This window comes from Ursus arctos, unplaced genomic scaffold (genome assembly GCF_023065955.2).
Source record: "Ursus arctos isolate Adak ecotype North America unplaced genomic scaffold, UrsArc2.0 scaffold_27, whole genome shotgun sequence".
Lineage (NCBI taxonomy): Eukaryota > Metazoa > Chordata > Mammalia > Carnivora > Ursidae > Ursus > Ursus arctos.
In genome coordinates this window covers 17,061,218-17,080,871 of record NW_026622952.1, presented here as the reverse complement: position 1 = coordinate 17,080,871, position 19,654 = coordinate 17,061,218, and the positions used below count along the sequence as shown (strand labels likewise).

Sequence of the window (19,654 nt, the reverse complement as noted above, 5' to 3'; positions counted from 1 at the left end):
GTGTTTGGTAACATAATGTCATTCTTAGGGTTACAAGCATGTCCCCATAGAAAGAGGACCACATGCATGTCCCTCTGTCTCTCTGTTTCTCTCTCTCACACACACACACACACACACACATTTCTTCACATTAGAAGACATTAGATCAGGATGATAGCATCATTTACAAGATTTAGCAATTTTCAGTTGAAATACCTCCATGTTCAGATTCTCTAATTCAAGTTATAACATAGGTGAAGCAATGTTTTTATATGGTATCCCAAAAAGATGAGTAAGTGAAGTGGAAACGAAAATATAAGCTTAGTTTTTTTTAATTGTAATGTAATGTAATGAACATAACTTTAATTTTTTCCTAGATGTATATCTTATTGGTGCATAGCCAGCAAAAGCATGGTTGAAAGCACATCTTTAAAATTATTATGATTCTTTTCCCTGTGGGGCACACTGTAGTGTTATGTTATTTGGATGTTCCAGCAAAGAAGGAAACATTTGTTGCTCCAGTTGTTGAGTGGGCTCTGGGCAGATATCTGTCAGCTATTAGCTCCTTTACAATCACCTAAGCTGGAGAAGGCTATATCCCCAAGATGGCACCCTTTCTCTTGATGGCTCACATACAATGACTGTTCTTAGAGATTATAATGGTCTGGCCAATGTAGCCCAACTAAGGGACAACAATGAAGGGCCATTCTACCTTTTCATAGGGTTAACCAAGACTGTCTTGGATCTGATCACAATTCAGCCACTTCCTCTGCCAAATCCTAACTTCTCTCCCATTTTTGTCAAGTGCTGATCCCAAGGGGACTCTTTAATAACCATACTGCATGGTATGCATAATTCCATCACAGAGTCATCTTCCCAGGAACCTAAACTGTGACATTTTCTTTCATGAGAAAACTCAGACGACACTGATAAAAACAAAAACAAAACAAAAAACTTCCTCATTTATTTCTCAATAAGAGCTGCGTGCTAAGTTCTCTGCATATAAAGGTCAAACTGCTATTTTGAAATTACCAATATGGAAGTGACCTGATTAGCGATCCTACACCAGTGCTTAGAAAATGACACCTGAACAAGTGCTAATCCCCATACTCGTACTACGCTTCACTGGCAAAGAAACTACAATGATGATTTTCCACAAGCAACTAAACATTGGTATGTTAAATATGCTATTCTTGCTCCTTGGAATCTTTACAGTTATCCAGAAATAAAGCTAGAATAACATCACAGATATAGGAAGTGAAAGGAAAACACTGGTTTGTGAAAGTATTCAAAAAACAATATAATGTGGAAAATAGCTTTTAATGTTGAGCAAAATTCTTACGCAAAAGTAATTTATTTACCTTCTTTTACACAGGGACTTCCATAAAACAAGTATCATGATTTAGTTTTAATAAATCATTATCACATAATTCTATTTTTCTTCAAACCTCATCTATGGAACAAAGCTAGGTATAATAAATCTTTTAACTACGATCAGAGGGAATTCCAATACTTCACAAAAAAGCAGAACTGTCATATCAATGGAACCTGATAGTACTTTGTGTCACAAAAAGGTCAAATGCAGAAGCTTTTAAGGGGGAATCCTGGAAATTTTCTAAATTAAAATAAAAATATTTGTAACCTATTATAGATTGAATTGTATCCCTCCTAAAAATAGGTATGTTGATGTCATAATTCCCAGTACCTAGAACATGACCTTATTTGGAAATAGGGTCTTTACAGAGATAATGAAGTTAAAAGGAGGTAATTAGAATGGATCCTAATCCAATATGAGTGGTGTCCATATAAAAAGCAGAAATTGGGACACAGAGACAGACATGCATGAAGGGAAGACTATGTGAAGAGACACAGGCGAATGTCGTATGACGACAGGAGACACACTGCCACCAGGTGAGGAACACCAGAGGCCAGCAGCTACTGGAAGACATAGGGAAGGATCACTCCCCTACAGGTTTCAGAGGAAGCACAGGTCTGCTGACAGTTTGATTTCAGGCTTTTAGCTCCACAACTGTGAGGCAATAAATTTCTGTTGTTCTAAGCCACTCTGTTTGTGGTTCTTTCTTACGGCAGCTCTAGGAAACATATCTAACTCAATACCTTTAAAAACAAATTTTGATGTTTTGTCAATTTTTTGATATTTTCTTGACCACATGTTCAGTTATACGATTTGGTATTTCATGTTATGTATATGAGAACCTATTTAGTATGTTGCTATGGGATTGGTTTCAAAAGCCACAGTTGCCATGTTATTACTATTGTATATTATTCTACATGTCATTATGAAAAGCATTCTATTAAGCTGAAGTATCCAACTTAAAGACATATCTTTGAAGGGAGTTAGATCTAAAGTTACTTTAAGCACCTGCAAATTTCAGCCTGGGTTTAGGTAGCTAAATTTCCAACAAGGCAATTGAGTATTCGTTCCAGTTCTAAGCAACGACATTGGATAACACAGTTATAGTATAATGTTAATAAAATGCATTTCTTACCCTCAAACTCTGCTCTGATTTTCAGTTACACTGATGTCACAACTTTCTAAGTGGGCATGTTAATGGCCCTGATAATTAGGTTAAAGGTTTTTGAAGAAAGCTATCAGAATGTTTTTATTTAAAAACAATCAAGGTTAGGAAAGTTGTTCTCAACTTTTAATAATGATAAATAACTTGTTAAAGATACTTCTCAGGCATTTAGATTCCTAGTAATGTATTGAAAAATCACACGGTGTTAGTTATTTCAAATGTATCAGATATCCTCCTGAGGCCATTGCATTCTGCCTTTGCCATCACACTATAATCTAAAGGAAAATGAGGACTTCCCCAGGTCATATTATTATGCTAGGATACAGGAGGCAGGGAACAAGTTATCAGTGAAGAGATACTGAGGTATTTGAGCATATCTCCAATGATAATAAACATTTTGGTTGGAAATGCTTAAAATACGATAGGAACTGGTTAGACCTCTGCATAAAAGGCTGTCACTTGTCAGTAACCACAGTCATTATAAACAACCAAAACACTGCCATTCATAGAAAATGGTCAAGAACAGTCTGACAAATGGACCTACTTCATCCGATTTTCACTTCTGTGGACTGCTCTGGGTCTAATCATTCACAGCTTGGATGTGACAGCAGAGCCCATGTCCTAAAGATTCCAGGGTATGCATTAAAGTAACCATGTGTCAGGAAAGTACAGTCCTTCAAGAATGACATGCCACCTCCCTACTTATTCCTAAGAATATCCCAGCATATGCAGTATATTTTCATTTTATCTGAATTAGCATTGTATCATTTCACATATTAATATAACCTCACATGCTTAAAATTTCCTGTGTGAAATTGATCTTTGAGCCAGGCATACTCACCAAGATTTGCTAGAGGTGCTCGCTGCTGGCAATCACTGGGAATCATCCATTGTGATGAAAGTGATTTCTTCGTACTCTTAGGACACCTGTAAGTTAATTACATTAATTAGTTTATACTTTCAACCTTGACATTCCACTAGTAGCTGGAGGGAACTACAAGGGCAATATGTTACTTAGTGTCGGTTATCAGAGAAGAATATGCTGAAGACAAATTTAATCTTTTAACAATTTGCTTAGGAAAGCAATTTGTTAGTGACCTCTGGGACAGGGAGAGATATGAAGAGAGACAGAGATGGGGAGGAGTGGGAGAGACACAGAAAAGGAGGGGGAAATAATTCCTTGAAATTATTAAAGGTGTTCAATATTCTTTCATTAAGTAATGTTTCCTATTCTGGTTGCTATTCCCATTCTGGTTGTAAATTACATTTTATCAGTAATCTAGTACTTAATCAGTTCATGAAGGACCTTCTGCTACAACATAATGCTTTCAGCTATAGAAAGCTTAGAATTAAACAACTTTTTTTTTAATGTTCTCTATAGATCAGCAAAAGGATGATGCATTGGATTATGCCTGGAATAGTCAGAGAAACATTCTGATAGGTAATGACCCTTGATCTGAATCTTAAGTGAACTAGCATTTTCTAGGTTGTTGTTAAAAGCATGCACTATGTCATAGGCAAAGCATTGGCGAGGCAATTGAGGTTTCCTAGGTACTGCATATATTATCAATGCAAGTAACCTAATCTTTTTTTTACTTTAATTTCCTTGTATATTAAATAAGGGCTATAAAAGACTGACCTCATCAGCTTGTTGAAAAATATAAATGACATAATGCATACAGTAGTAAAGCATGTAGTGCCTGACATATAGTAAGCATTTGATAAATATTAGCTATTATATTATTATTATTATTATCATTCTTACATCAAAATGCCTTTTGGTGGAGGCATTTACACCAAAGGATTTCTTTTATTTTTCTAGTGAAACTGTAACAATAAGAATAATAGACATTACAATAACAGAGCTCTGAGTTGATATAATACAATTTGGCACATTTCTGAAATACTTTTATTTTTAGATAATCTTTACTTACACTAAGTAATCATTATATTATACACATCAATCAATAATCTGTTAATTATTTAACTTGTTTTCAGTTCTAGTCTATAAAATTTAATCAGACATTAATCCCTGATCTTGTCAGTGCCCTTAGATAGGTTCAACTTCCTCAATTTGGAGATTTTACTTTTTACATTTGCTCTCCTTGCTATTTCAACCTAGAGTTTTATATTGATTGTGTTTGTAGTTTCACAAAGTAAAATCTATTTTTCACCAAAACTGAAGCTATAGTTACACGCTAAAGTATAAAAGCAATATCTAAACCAGATTTTTTGATTTCCCCCTATTATAGTAGTGATCTAGATCTTGTATTTATTAATTCCTGACCAGGCAGTTTTGGACTGACAAAATCCAAACTCCTTGTCGAGTTGGCTTTATTCTTGCTACACTGATAGAGGGGACAGACACAGAGCACAATGAATCAGACTTCATTTTTTTCTCTATCTGGCTTCAGTGATGACTCAATTACTCTCAAGAAAGAGTTCCTGAAGACCTACTATGTATAAAATTCTCACAGGCTCACAGAAGAACAATGCAACCATTATCTTAGCTTTTTTTGTTTGTTTGTTTGGACCACTTTCCATAACTGATTAATATTTTTTCAGTAACAGGATTCAAAGTCTCCCAACATTGCTGTATAGATATGGAAATTTTTGTTAAGATTTCCTTGAGATCAACTAAGATACTTTTGACTCTTATCTTTTACAGAGGGAAAGCAAGCTTATTCAAATGATGTTCTGATTATCTGTGTGGTTGTAACTGAAATGATTCACAGAGATTATAAGTTCCTTGATATAGTAATTATTTCATTCATTTATTATGCATTTACATACTATCTAATTCTGTACTGGGACATGGCATCTGTGAAATAAACACTTAATGAACTGGATAATAATATATCATTAATGGTTCTTATTTAGAAAAAATATAGGTAATGAGAAAATACAAAGTATCTGGCATGCCAAAACAGACACAACGAAACGAAATTTTACACAGTATCACATTTTACTACTGATTTCAAAGATACAAAAACCACGAGACAGAGATGAAGCAAAAAGTACTGGATCACCAATAGGGCTCTCGAGGTACTCCCCTGCTGCATCAGGACATAGCCTGGCTAAACTTGATTTAGCAAATGAATTCATTAAGGAGCATACGTATTATCACTTACACAAAATAAGTCATTTTGATCATGAAACATGCTTCTTTCTATGGATGCTGTAACAAGTCACCACAGACTGAGTGGCTTAAAAGAGCCCAACTTTATTATCTTACAGTTCTGTACATTACAAGTCCAATGTGGGTCTCACTGGCATGTAACCCTCCTACCTCCATGTTCAAAGGCTGAAACAGAGCTGAGTCCTCACACTGTATCACTCTCCCTTTTCTTCCTCTTTCTTCCATGTTTCCTTATGATTATCCTTCCTTGTGATTACACTGGGTACACACAGATAATCCAGGATAATCTCCCTATTTTGGAGCCAGCTGATTAGGAAATTGAATGCTATCTAGAACCCTAATTCCTCTATTGCCATCTAAGGTAACATAGTCACAGGTTCCGGCGAGGGACTAATACATGGACATCTTCTGGGGGGAGCATTATTCTATCTACATCAACCATCTTCACTTCACGCTCTGATAATAACATAATGCATTAAATAAATGCAGAGATCTGAAGTTTGTTTACCACAGCAAATCTAAACAGACCAAATACATTCCGCTAACATCATTTCAAAGTTAGTGACTTTTCCATTAGCACATACCATTAGAATGTTGGCAGGTAAATTGACCAGGTTGCATTTTTCTTTTCCTTTCCCGGGATAATCTCTGCAAAGAGAGAAAGGATTACAGGCCATTCATTAATCCTTACTTTCCAAAATGATAAAGAATGCAATTTATTTATTTAATTTTATCTAATTTTATTATTTTTAAAAGTAGGCTCCTTGTCCAAGATGGGGCTTGAACTCATGACCCTGAGATCAAGAGTTGCACGCTCTACCGACTGAGCCAGCAAGGCACCCCTTGGAATGTAATCTAAAGTCTTGGTTTATTTGAGTGCCTCCATATCAAACCAGATATACATTAGTTTTTGTAACATCTAATATACTACAGCTATATATCAATCAATAGTTGAACAATAAAAATATGAACTTTTGTATACAAACGTACAGAAGTCAACATGTGGAAGAATAAATCAACAACCTGCCCTTCTAAATATAGAAATTATTTTTATTTACCTGCCTGCCTATCTTTCTACATGAGACAAAGAGAGAATTTTTAGTCTTGGTCACATGCTTCTGAATCTGACCCTCATCTCAGTGAATAAAGAATTTAATGACGCTGAGCTCCACCCCTTTTTAGAATTGTGGCGCTCACTTCATCTAAGGTCATATACTGTATAGTGAATCTATTGCCACACAGTACACGTTAGAGAGCATCACCATTTGTTATTTTTGTATCAGGATCCTTTAGATGATACTTAGCATGTCAACTGATTAAGAGAAACTTCTTACTTTTTAAAAAAGATATAGTGGGTTCTTTTTCACTGAAGAACAGTATGCTTTTGATGCAAATAGCTTCCAAACATACATTTTCCTCCTCCCAAAAATCTACACCCAATTATTCATTGTGCTTCCTCCCTTATTTAATTCAAGATTGTAAAATGTCACTTTCTGCAGGGAAATGTTCCTATTCAATAGTAACCCATCATTTTAAGTTCCTTGACTCAACTTTATTTTCTCTCTTACAGCACTTCTCAGGATCTGAAACTACAGTATTTATTTGTTAACTTAGTACAGCCTCCCTCCTCTATTAGGGTAGAAGCTCCATGGGGAAGAAACCTAAAAACTGCTTGGAACATAGCAGATGTTTGATAAATATTTCCTGAATAATGAATGGAATAACAGAAAAGAAAAAAACAGTTACATTAAATCTGCAAGTTTGGTTGGTTTTTTTTTCCCCAGTTGCTTCTACAGGAGTAGTTTTAGAAAATCAGCTTTAAATTTTTTTTTCTTAAGATTCAGTTGATATTTAGAGCAACATATTTTGCAAAGACAATATTTATTGGTGTGGAAGGCTGAATAATGGCCCTTCAAAGATATATACCTCCTAATCCCCAGAATCTGTGAATATGTTATCTTACCTGGCAAAAAGAATTCTGAAGATATGATTAAGTTAAAAACCTTGAGATGGAAGATTATTCTGGATTATCTAGGTGTATCCAATATAATCACAAGGACTCTTATTTATAACAGGGAGACATAAATGTGAGAAGGCAACAGAAGCAAAGAGAAGGAGAGAAAGATTAGAAGGCACTCTGTTGCTGGACTTGAAAGATGGAAGAAAGTGGATACCCCCAAAATGTGGGTGGTCTCTAGAAGTTGGCAAAGGGAAGGAAATTGATTCTCCCCTAGAGTCTCCAGAAGGAATCAGTTCTTCTGCCATCTTGACTTGAACCCAGTGAGACTGATTTTGACCTTCTAACCTCCAGAACTGTAAAATAATAAATGTGTGTTGCTGTCAGTCACTAAATTTGTGGTAATTTGTCACAGCAATTACAGGAAACTAATACAATTGGTAAACTATTGTTAAATTATTGATTATAGGAGATATTTCCAAGGCTTTCTTGATAGGATTATTTTCTTGAAGTTCTGGATTTTTGGAAAAGAACAGTATGAGAAAATAATCTTTATGAAGTCTACATATAGTGTATTTTCTTTCTGGAAATTTTACATTAAATGCTGGCTGGATATTGGCCAGAAATAGAGTAAAAGCCTAAAGAATCTTGTTCCCTTTGATCGAGGTATACAAGATACAAAACTTTCTTAATCTTGGTACAAATTTTATCAGAGGTCCTCTGGTAGTTTGCTAGGGCTTCAGTAACAAAGTACCATAAACTGAGTTGCTTAGAACAAAGAAATAGATTGTCTCACAAGTCTGGAGTCTAGAAGTCCAAAATCAAGTTGTCTGCAAGGCCATGTCCCACTGAACGCTCTAGGGAAGAATTTGTTGCAGGCATCTCTCCTAGCTCCTGGTAGCCCCACACATTCTTTGGCTTATAGATGAATCACTCAGTCACATAAACATCTCCCTGTGTCTTCATATTTACTTCCCTTTGTATGTCTTTCTCTATGTCCACGTAGCACTTTTTTTTTTTTTAAGATTTTATTATTTAGAGACAGCCAGCGAGAGAGGGAACACAAGCAGGGGGAGTGGGAGAAGAAGAAGCAGGCTCATAGCGGAGGAGCCTGATGTGGGGCTCGATCCCATAACGCCGGGATCACACCCTGAGCCGAAGGCAGACGCTTAACCGCTGTGCCACCCAGGCGCCCCCACATAGCACTTTTTTATATGAACACCAGTAATATTGGATTAGAATCCACCCTAATGATCTCCTATTAACTTGATTACCTCTGTAAAGACTGATTTCAAATAAGATCACATTCTGAGATACTGAGGGTTAGGACTTCAACCTATCTTTTGGAAGGGAACATAATTTAACCTAAAGTGTTACAGTTTGGATTCAGAAAAAGTAGGATCCAAGAATGCTACAACCTCAATACCATAAAAAAACCAACTTACACTTATTTTCAAAGAGCTGTGACGTATCAGTTAATGTGGCATCTAAGTAAGGAAATATTTATATATTTATCTATGACCATAAAGGCATATATAATATTTCTAGTTCTCATCCTATTCCAGGACATGATTTATATAATTTTAAACAGAGAAACATTGTTTAAACTTAAATTTTAGTATTTCAATTTATTTCTTGAAATTAGGAAAAGAAAGGAAAACTTGAGGCCAATTTTATTTAATTTCATTCAATAAATCATGAGTCATTCCTTCTTCACTTTTATTGTTTTAAAAGATTTTCTATATTTATTTTACAGAGAAAGAGAGAGAGAGAGAACAAGCAGGGGTAGTGGCAGGCAGAGGGAAAAGCAGGATACCCACTAAGCAGGGAGCCCAATGCAGGACTCGATCCCAGGACCCTGGGATCATGACCTCAGCCACTTAACATGCCCCTATGTGTCATTCCTTCTTTTAATACATAAATTTAAATTATAGTTTCAGATATAATGAGTAAGTAACAATCACAAAGGTTGTTATAGTCAATTTGCAATGGTAAAAAAATCAGATGATCGGAAGGAAGCCGAACTCATTTACAATGATGAATAAAGTCATAACAATGATCATTTCTGAATATCACATTGTTATCCAACATTTGAGAATAGTAATGACTGTCATATACTTACTGTGACAGGCTTTTATAGCTATTACCACCTATAGTTACAGACTGTTAAAATTCCTATTTTAAATCAAGAAAACTGACACAGAGGAAAGTTAATAAATCTACTTGGATTCTATAGATTATAAGAGCTAGTGGGAGGACTGGAATTCATATATGATGCCAGAGCTTATATTCTTAAACACTATGGCATATTGTTTCCCATAGTTAGGAATGAAATTCCTGCATAACTACACATCTTTTATAGGAGTTCTGGAAACTTTGGTGAGAATAGAGTTATATGCTTTGGACACATACCCACACAAATGCCAGATGCCAAATGTCTCCAAAGTCCTTCTGACCCACTCCCCTTCTTTTCTTATTTAATGAAAGAAAAGTGTCATGATGTCAGAAGATACCTGGTAGGATTGTCGAGGTCCCAAACTGGGGAAAACCCAAAATATAAACTATTTGTTTCAATGATAAAGGTTGAAAACTTAATTCACACTACATATAAAACAATAATTTTCATCTCATGACACTGTGTGCCTTGAACTTATCCACTTAAATCACAGTAGACAATTAACCTATGGGCAGGCTATGTGCCAATGTTATCCTTGTAAACTCTCTTCTTGGAAGTATGAGTGTTGTCTGAGGAGAGCTGAACTAACCCGTCACCCTTGTAAATTGGGCAGTTGAATATCAGGTGATAATTTAAAGTCATTTATGAAACCTCTAAAAAGTAAGGTTTGTTCATGGTTGTATTATAGCTACAGTTCTTATAATTTGGCAAGTTCGATTTTTTTAAATATTAAAAAAAAATCACAATTTGAAGTATTAAAAAATGTAGGCTACAAAAATTAACATCTCTTTATTACATAAATCATAGTATAAAATTGAATGATTAAATCATCAGCTACTGAAATTCAAATTAATAAATATTAAATGAGCTATGAAATCCAAAGTTTTTTGTCTTTGATTGCAAAGTTGAAATATGTTCGTATGTGTATGTATGTGTGTATACCGAGGCTATAATGTTATTATCGCATCCTTTTCTAATTAAAAATCTAGCAGTTGCATTTTTATTTATCTTTGTTGAGATTTCTGGTAATGAAACTACAATAATACTGAACTAGATCAGTACATCTTCGCAAGATCCAGTTAGCAACAGGCTTAGAAAGGAATTGTGTTTTTGTTATTTGCTTCATAATAAATCCAAATATTTTGCTGAAGCAGATTTAACAATATTTAACATATTTAACAATAGCTGTATTATTTCTTTTCTTTTTTCTTTTTTTCTACAGAGAGAGAGCATGCAAGCAGGGAAGGGCAGAGGGAGAGGTAGAAACTTTTTTTTTTTTTTAAGATTTATTTATTTATATGAGAGAGAGAGAGCACGTGGTGGGGAGGAGCAAAGGGAAAGGGAAAGACAGACCCAAGCAAATTCTGCATGGAATGGGGAGACCAACATGGCACTCAGTCTCACAACTCTGAGATCATAACCCTGATCTGAACCCTGAGCTGAAATCAAGTCACACACTAACGGACTGAGCCACCCCAGGTGCCCCTATCTGTATTATTTCTTAAAATAATTCAACCACATAAAAGCATGTTAACTATCAAATTCTCTACTTGTATTTTAATGAAAATGTGTCAGACTTAGAAAAAAAAAAGCTAATCCAATGTATTAAGATTAGGTGTACAAAGGATTTAAATGATGCAAATATTTCTCTAACTATGAAAGTAGATCATATTTTGGCAACATTCGAAAAATAAAAATTATAAATAAGATCAAATATTCATTTCAGAAAAAAGTTTTACATAGTCATAATATCTTATGTTATAAAATGAAAAGTTGACTTTGTATAAATTTATTTTAAAACAGTTTTCTTTTCTTTTTAAATTTTATTTATTTATTTGTCAGAGAGAGTGAGCACAAACAAGCAAGATAGGTGGCAGGCAGAGGGAGAAGCAGGCTCCCAGCTGAGCTGGGAGCCTGTTGTGGGACTTGATGCATGCTAAACAAACAAAGCATATGCTATGTAAATTGCATACCATGGGTCAAATATTAACATGCCCATATTCCACACAAAGTTTGTGTTCCACATAAAGTATTTAAGTAAATAATGTCATGCCCATTTCTATATCATTGATCCAACTCTAATAGACTTAGAATTCAGACAGGAATAATGAGTATTATTTGTTGCATGCCCCAAAACCCATGAAATAAAATTGAGAGGAAAATACAATGAGCTAAACATAATATTTTTTTAAATGAAGGATATTTAAAAATAGGATATTTTGTTTTGAGTGTATCCAGGCTCAATGCAAAAATTTTAACAGAGGATATATACTTAATTGAGAGGATGTAGAGATGATCCCAGGACCAAATGCAGAACTGGTCTAGATACATCAGTCAGTGTCTAGTTACCAAAGCAGGAACCACTCCAGATATTTCAAGTAGAGGATTTAACACAGAGAACTGCCTACAAAACTTTTGGAAGGGCAAAAGAAGCAGAATGAAGATCTTTGCTGAGACCCCCACTAATATGTTTGTGACCCTGTCACTTGAAAGTTGCTCCTGGAGCCCACAGTCACCTCCCCATGATGCTGCTGCTGCCACAAGGGGGACCACAAAAGCAGGAAAAAAAAAAAGCTTTTTCTTCGCTCTGCAATCTCCTGCCAGTACTTTCAATTGGTTCAATCTTACTGGAAACCCACTTGGAAGGAGGCATGGGAAGACTACTTTGCATACTTTCAGCTTCCATACAAAGAGGGACAAAGAAACATTGGAGAGAAGCTAAGAGACAGGAGACAAGTAACTGGAACACCAGGTAATGTATTTGTTAGCAAGATTTTTAAAGATGTAAGAGAAATTTGTTGCAAGATAAAAACTCTCACTATTAAACCTTCTAGAAATTGCTATATCAGGGGCGCATGGGTGGCACAGCGGTTAAGCGTCTGCCTTCAGCTCAGGGCGTGATCCCGGCGTTATGGGATCGAGCCCCACATCAGGCTCCTCTGCTATGAGCCTGCTTCTTCCTCTCCCACTCCCCCTGCTTGTGTTCCCTCTCTCGCTGGCTGTCTCTATCTCTGTCGAATAAATAAATAAAATCTTTTAAAAAAAAAAGAAATTGCTATATCAAATAACTAAGGAAATTTAGAAGTAAATTATAAACAGTTATCCATACAATCAAAAATACTAGCATTAAACTACAGTTCTCAAAGTATAGATAGCAAATGTATTTAGAGTTCTACATGGATGGAACTAATTAGAGAATTAAGAAATGCTAAACCCAACTACATTTATAACCATAATTCAGAATCAAAAACGATTTGTGTGGGCAACTCTGGAAAGCCTTCAGGAGGTCAAACTCAACATGCATTTGTAGGTGAGCTAGAATTTGGTTATTTTAGATTAATAAGATAACATAAACAAAAGGGACTAAACTGAGGTAACATGTTTATGAGGAATACGGAAGAAGTAAAGTGAGAAAAATCAGTCTTATCAAAAGGTTTAAATATTAGAATGGGGTCAGATTATGAGGGACCTAACATTATACTCAAAGCTGTGGAAAAGAACAGAGCAGTGAGGGAACATGATGAATATAGGTTCTTTTGAAATTTACTTTGTTAGATTTTATTCTACAGTCTACCAACTGAGAAAGGCTGAAATTCCATTCTCCACACCCATCTATGAGGAATGATCAATCTAAAATATGTTGGGAAGTTTGGGGAGTCTTCTGAATCTTGCTTGGGGTATCATTCTGAGTGGTCTTTGCAGCAACATTCAATGCTCTTGACTTTTTCTGACTTCCTTTTTCCATTCACACATAGTGTCCTTTTCCCAATTCCATCACACTATGTAACTGATAAATAGTGGTATAATATTAATATCAACAGTAGTTAACACAGACAACTCTTGGAGTCAATATAGTATCATGGTTAAGGGAATGGATGATGAAGCCAAACTGCCTAAGTTCGAAACAAACTCAAGACTTAGTACTCCTGTGACCTTGGATATGTTATTCAAACTTCTCTTTGCTGCATCAGTACAATGAAGTGATGTAGAATTTTCATTCCTAGATTGTTGTCAGGATTAAAAGCACTGACAATACGTTAAGCACTTAAAACAGGGTCTGACACATGCAACATTATATGTGTTAACTTTATTTTCTCCATCATCTTCAGTATATGGCTCCTAACCAACGCATAAGTATTCCATTTTGACAGAAGCACCACTATCTCTTATGGCAGTTCATTTTATTTTGTACCACTAAAATTGAAAAATCTTTTTAATATATTTATTCATATTGGATACCCCATGATTTCTAGCCATTGTTCCTATTTCTGCCCTTGAAGCTACCTAGAATTAGTGTACCACATTCTCTCTGGCATATGGTAGCCTTTCCTAAATTGGGAGAGAAATAGTTTCCTCCCTCCAAATTCTTCTATTTCGCACATCATTAATATCACAGTTCTTTTGATTATTTCTCATATGATATATTTCTTAGACCCTCATGAAGCTTACCAATAATCTTACAAAGATTACTTGCCTTTGCATCTATTTCCATTAGCCAGTATCTTTCTTAACATTCAGGTAACATTTGCATTTTCATCTCCAAAGTGTGCTGGGGAACTCTCAAATGGCCAATGAGGCAGACATAATTGGACAGAGGGGACTTCTACCACCCATCAGTCATCTGCTTAAGTAATATGCCTCTGTATGAAACTCTGAACCTGTCACCATCAAATTATTTCTTTAGAGGTAATTCTCAAAATGATCTCTCATTCTTGGACTAATAAGCTGGGTGGAGATGATCCCAGAAGAAAGGGAGAAAGGGACCATATCAGCCCTCCTATTTCATCACTGCCGCCTCCACTTCTCAGAATTCATATTCTGCGAATTTTAAGCTATAAACTTTAAAAACTTATCCTGCTATGAAATAATTAACATTCATAAAGGTTACGAGCTGCATAGTAGCCACACATTAAAAATTATAACATGTATTAATTTAGCTGAATGCCTTGACAGGTTCAAATATTTTTAATGTTTTTACACAGATCCTCTTAGAATGCTAAGCTATTATTTAATAAAATTTTGTTAAAACCTGAAATCTGTCAACTCTTTTTTCCTACAGTATCATATTTTACATTAGCAATTTTTGTTTTTTCACATGGACTACAAGTCAGCATTCTCCAAGACTGAAATTATATGTATTTTAAAGTAAATGTTACCAAAAATACAAACATTTTCCATTACTTGAATTATGTCGTTATATTTTATAAACATATATTACCTCAAGAGAATTCATAGAAAAATATTCTGTTAATAGTAAAACCAAAATTCACTCTGAAAAAGTCATTAGTTAACTATGTATTATTCTATGAAAAGACAATGGCAGGTAGAGTCAATGCTGTATGAGAGATGTTCTTGACCTGTAGTCCTTGGGAAGCTCATCCTTTCAGGCATCAAGGTAAGTTGTCATATGCACTACAAACCAACATTCAGATTTAGATTAAACCTGCAGGGTCCACATAACCATTTATCCCCTTGACAAATCCTTGCTGCTGATAGAACAATAGAACTTTACGGCCCATTTCTTGAATAATATATTTGAGCTTGTTTTATGCGTACCTGAATTAAGTTGCTGATCCCATGAAACTGAAAGCTGACTATATTGTATTGTCAAAGTTTTGAAGTTACACGTTTTCCTAATTGGATTTGTTGATTTATCACTAACAAAGATGAAACTTTCTACTTCAGCCACTTCATCTGGGTTTTAAAATTGCTTCAATCTGGAAGCAGACTGTATGAGTTTGATAAAAGTACTTGACATCCATTTAACCACAAAAATATTAACTTGACAGAAATGAAACAAGCAAAGAAAATGATACAGTCTTCTTTAAACTCTAGAATAAAATTATGGAAATTTCAGCTGTGAGCAGAAAACCAGGTCTCAGCAACTGCTATCTAAATTGTCTCAGAGTACAGAGTCACTTTTACAACTAACTTTCTATCAGGATAGTATAATTCCTGGTAATCAATGTAACAATATTTTTAAGTATATTGAAAAATATATAGTTACATAATTAATATTTTATAATAATTAATATTCTAATAGGAAATAAGAAAATAACCCCTAAAGCCTATTGAGAATATTTATAAAATCTAAAAATCTCATAGCAGGCAATTGGAAATGTTTTAGTTTTTGAATCTTTATGAGGAAGAAGAGGAGTCTCCATAATTTCCTCCCCAAATCTTATTCTATAATTCCTAGCTAGACTAGAGAACAAAGATGGCTGACTAATTTTCCATTTAAGCTTCTATCAGGTGGTGAGCATTTTATATATATTACTGATTTATTTAATAAAATGTTTGTTGTTTTGTTGATACATTTTTATTTATGATGTTTGCTATACACACCCATTTGGAAATGTGAGTCTATCTTACCCAAAGTAAATGAAAACAAGGCATTTTCATATTTGAAAAGTGTGAGTGTGTCTTTGTGTCCTAGAACATACTTGTGATACTGTCTCCTCCAAATGAGCATTACTGCTGACAAAGAGAATGATAAATCCCAATACCCACATAATAATACCTGTCCAAGTGAAGAAAAAAGCTTAAGTTCGACAATTAGTGTTTAGTCAAAAGACAGAAACAACATTTTGAAGTAGTGTCTCTTTAACTAAACGTAGTTTTAAAATGTGGCTATTCTTTAGAAGTAACATGAATTCATACTTGTATCTCCTGAGTATTTTCTTGAATTTCTTCCATACAAATAATATAATGCAACAATATCATTTCATCATTTGGAGCGTTAGAAATAAGCAAGTAAATTATACAGCAGGTAAAATCACTAGAGAAAGCAACTTGGCCAGGGCAGTACAGGAGGAAATAGGTTCTTGCCTTGGACCTGTGTATGCCTAGGAACCCATACTGTGTGCCATATTGAGACTCTTCTATTAGCACCAAAGGAGCTAAGTAACATATAGAAAATGTAGGAGCTTATTAATATAAAGCAACAGAATTGGCTGCTTCTCAAAAGTCATTTCATTACAGAAGGAATGACCCAATAGTTATCCTAATTTTTCACTTCAAAGGTCAAGTTCCAAAAAAGGCTGACACAATAACCGTCATCCCCAAATCACTTTTTAAACTTTTGTTAGGGTATTCAAAGTATATTTTGAGCTCTTGTTTTCCAAATTCTAATCAATATCCACAGGGAATGACTGTTGGGTGGGAAAAAAAATGAAACAAAAAGCACTTTGGTGGGAGTGGGAAGAAGAGGAACAAAAGAAACAGATTTCATTTAGCAGACAGCTACCAAGGCCCACAGTCTGTCTTTTCAAGCCACACAGATCCTAACAATTTCAAAACCAATATATTTGGCTTGAAGAGAGAGTAGATAACCTGAAGAATGTTTGTGGTATTCAATAAAGAGATGGGTGCTTTTTATAAAGCCACAGGCACACAGAATACTGAAGTCATTTCAAAAAAAAAAAAAAAAATCCAACTGCTGGAATCCTACACATTGAAGTTGGCATTAAGGGCTGTCATACAGTCCAAAATTTGTTTTATGTAGGGATGAAAAAGTAAGGTTTTTAGCCCTCTTTTTCCAAAAACAACACAAATGATTGTCCAACATAAATATCTCTGCCAGAAGGCTGACAAATGTTGCCTTTGCTTCATTTTTGCAAATTTGGAATAGAATAAGGAGAATGTGGCCTCAAATTACCAACCCCTTTGTCTTGGCACTATAAATGAATTGTTAAGAAGCAGAAGAGCCAATTGCAAAAACAACAAAAACCCCAAAGTTAAAACAAATATTACAAATACTGACTGCAATCAGAGAAATAAAATAAGTGTATCAATCAACATTGTAATTTATCATTCATGTAAAACTAATCCATAGGAAAGATAAAATCTAAGCTTTCAACATTGGATACTTTGTAGGAGAGGGATTTTGAAATCTGCATATAAAATACTCAATCTTCCAAAATGGTCTCCTTTTCCTTTATTCACTGCTTCACACCCAATATTCCCTTCTTTTATATTTTAGGGAAATTATTAAGTTTAAAATATCTAGTGTTCTTGGGAATAACCAGTTAAGTTAGCCCTGGTCATCTACATTTGGCTAGGTCCATGTAGCAGTTGGCAACTGAAGTGACCAGGATGCTTCTAATTTTCTAATTCTCTGAGCTTCTAAGAATAGGAAAATTGTTTGTATAATACTGTTATCACAGTCTTTTGTCCAAATTATTTCTGGCACATGGAAGACTCCTACTCTATAATCAAGATCAATGTTCATCTTGAAAGCTTCCCCAATTTACCCAGACTTTTCTCCTATATACAAACATCCTCATAACCAATTTTTAGATAGTTAATATATTTCAGATCATTCTTTTTTACTTTATTTCATTTACATTAATATGTATTAGTGAAGGGGAAACAGTTTGATTTTCCTACTTGGCTCTTCCATTTTGGTACCTAGTTTGGCATATCCACACAATGCTAGTCCATAGGTAATGCTCAAGTTTTGTCCTCTTTGCTCTCTCAGCAAAGTTTATACCAGAAGACTGAGCCTTATGCATACCCAATTGATTCTTATGGTAATGGTACACCTGTTACATCTGCTGCTTGTTTGATAGTTTCTTTTAAAGTAATCAGGGAGACAAACCATGAGACTCTTAACTCTAGGAAATGAACTGAAGAATGCTGGAGGGGAGGTGAGTGGGGAGATAGGGTAACTGGGTGGGGCATGATGGAAGGCACGTGATGTAATGAACACTGATGAATTATTGAAGTCTACATCTGAAACTAATGATGTACTATAAGTTAGTTAATTGAATTTAAATTAAAAAAAATAAAACAAAGTTAGTTTTGACCATTCCAAAGATGTTTGAGGAAGAGGAAATCATATGGTGGGGATGCTTTAGTTGCAGTTTTCAGCATGATGATTTAGTAACTTGTTTTTCTTGTCTCTGTTATTAACAAAAGCTCATATGCTTACTGTTTGTTGTACTGCTGATTCTTCAATTTGGGTTTTTCTTTTGCAGTTTTTTAATTCATTAATTTGTTCAACAAATATTTTTGGAGTACCTACTATGTGGCATGTGCTACAATGGACATTAGCAATATGTTTAGCAAAAATAGTACTAATTTCCATGGCAGTTTTAATCTGGTAGGAGAAACAGATTAATTTAGATAATCATATATACTAGTATGGTTACAAGCTGTAGTGGAGAAATATTAAAGGGAAAGGCAAGTGTTGAGAGAATAGGGAGACCAGACGTAATTGGGAAGACAGAGTAAGCTCTCCTGGAAGAATATTTGAGCTGTTCTCTGAGGAATGAACGGAGTGAGGTAGGCACATGTCATGAGTGGGGGGTGTTGCAGAGAAATAGAGGATTCCAGGTATAAAGAAATGCAAATAGAACGTCCCTAAGTTAGAAACAACAACAACAACAACAACAACAACTTTAGGATCACGAAAGAATGAGAGAACACAGGTATAGCTTAGTGTATGAAGCAGAGGGGAAACTGGTATGACTTGAGGCTGGGGGCACTGGTGGGGCAGAGCCACACATCATGTTACAGTTAAAGACTGTAGTGTTTCTTCTCAGAGTAGTGAAATCATTGAAGGCAAATTACTCTGACCTGATATGTATCTTCGAAATATTACTTTGGCTTCAATGAAGAGAAAAGCCTGGAAAGGAGTAAAAGTAAAGTTGGGGAAATTATTTTTGGTAATATTTCCTTTGTCTAAGTAAGAGACGATAGTAGTTTGAACTTCAATGGTATAAGTCATGGGAAAAGCAGATGCCTTGGAGAGACAGTCACAATGAAATGTACTGTACTCAGGACTAGATTGAGGGAGTGAGAGAGAAAAATATCCTGAATACGAGAAATGGCTGGAAGAGAAAGTAGTGGGTGGAATGGTC

At 35.0% G+C, this 19,654-nt stretch overlaps 1 protein-coding gene across 1 annotated transcript in view; it reads right to left on the bottom strand.

Moving 5' to 3' along the window:
* The window catches only part of MSR1 (macrophage scavenger receptor 1), a 413,132-nt gene that overhangs the window by 230,279 nt on the left and 163,199 nt on the right, over window positions 1–19,654 (bottom strand). The window contains exons 5-6 of the mRNA XM_057303426.1: window positions 6,243–6,306; window positions 3,361–3,446 (exon numbers count right to left, since the gene is read on the bottom strand). The gene's annotated coding sequence lies outside the window, so the exon portion shown is untranslated. The remainder of the gene's footprint in view (window positions 1–3,360; window positions 3,447–6,242; window positions 6,307–19,654) is intronic.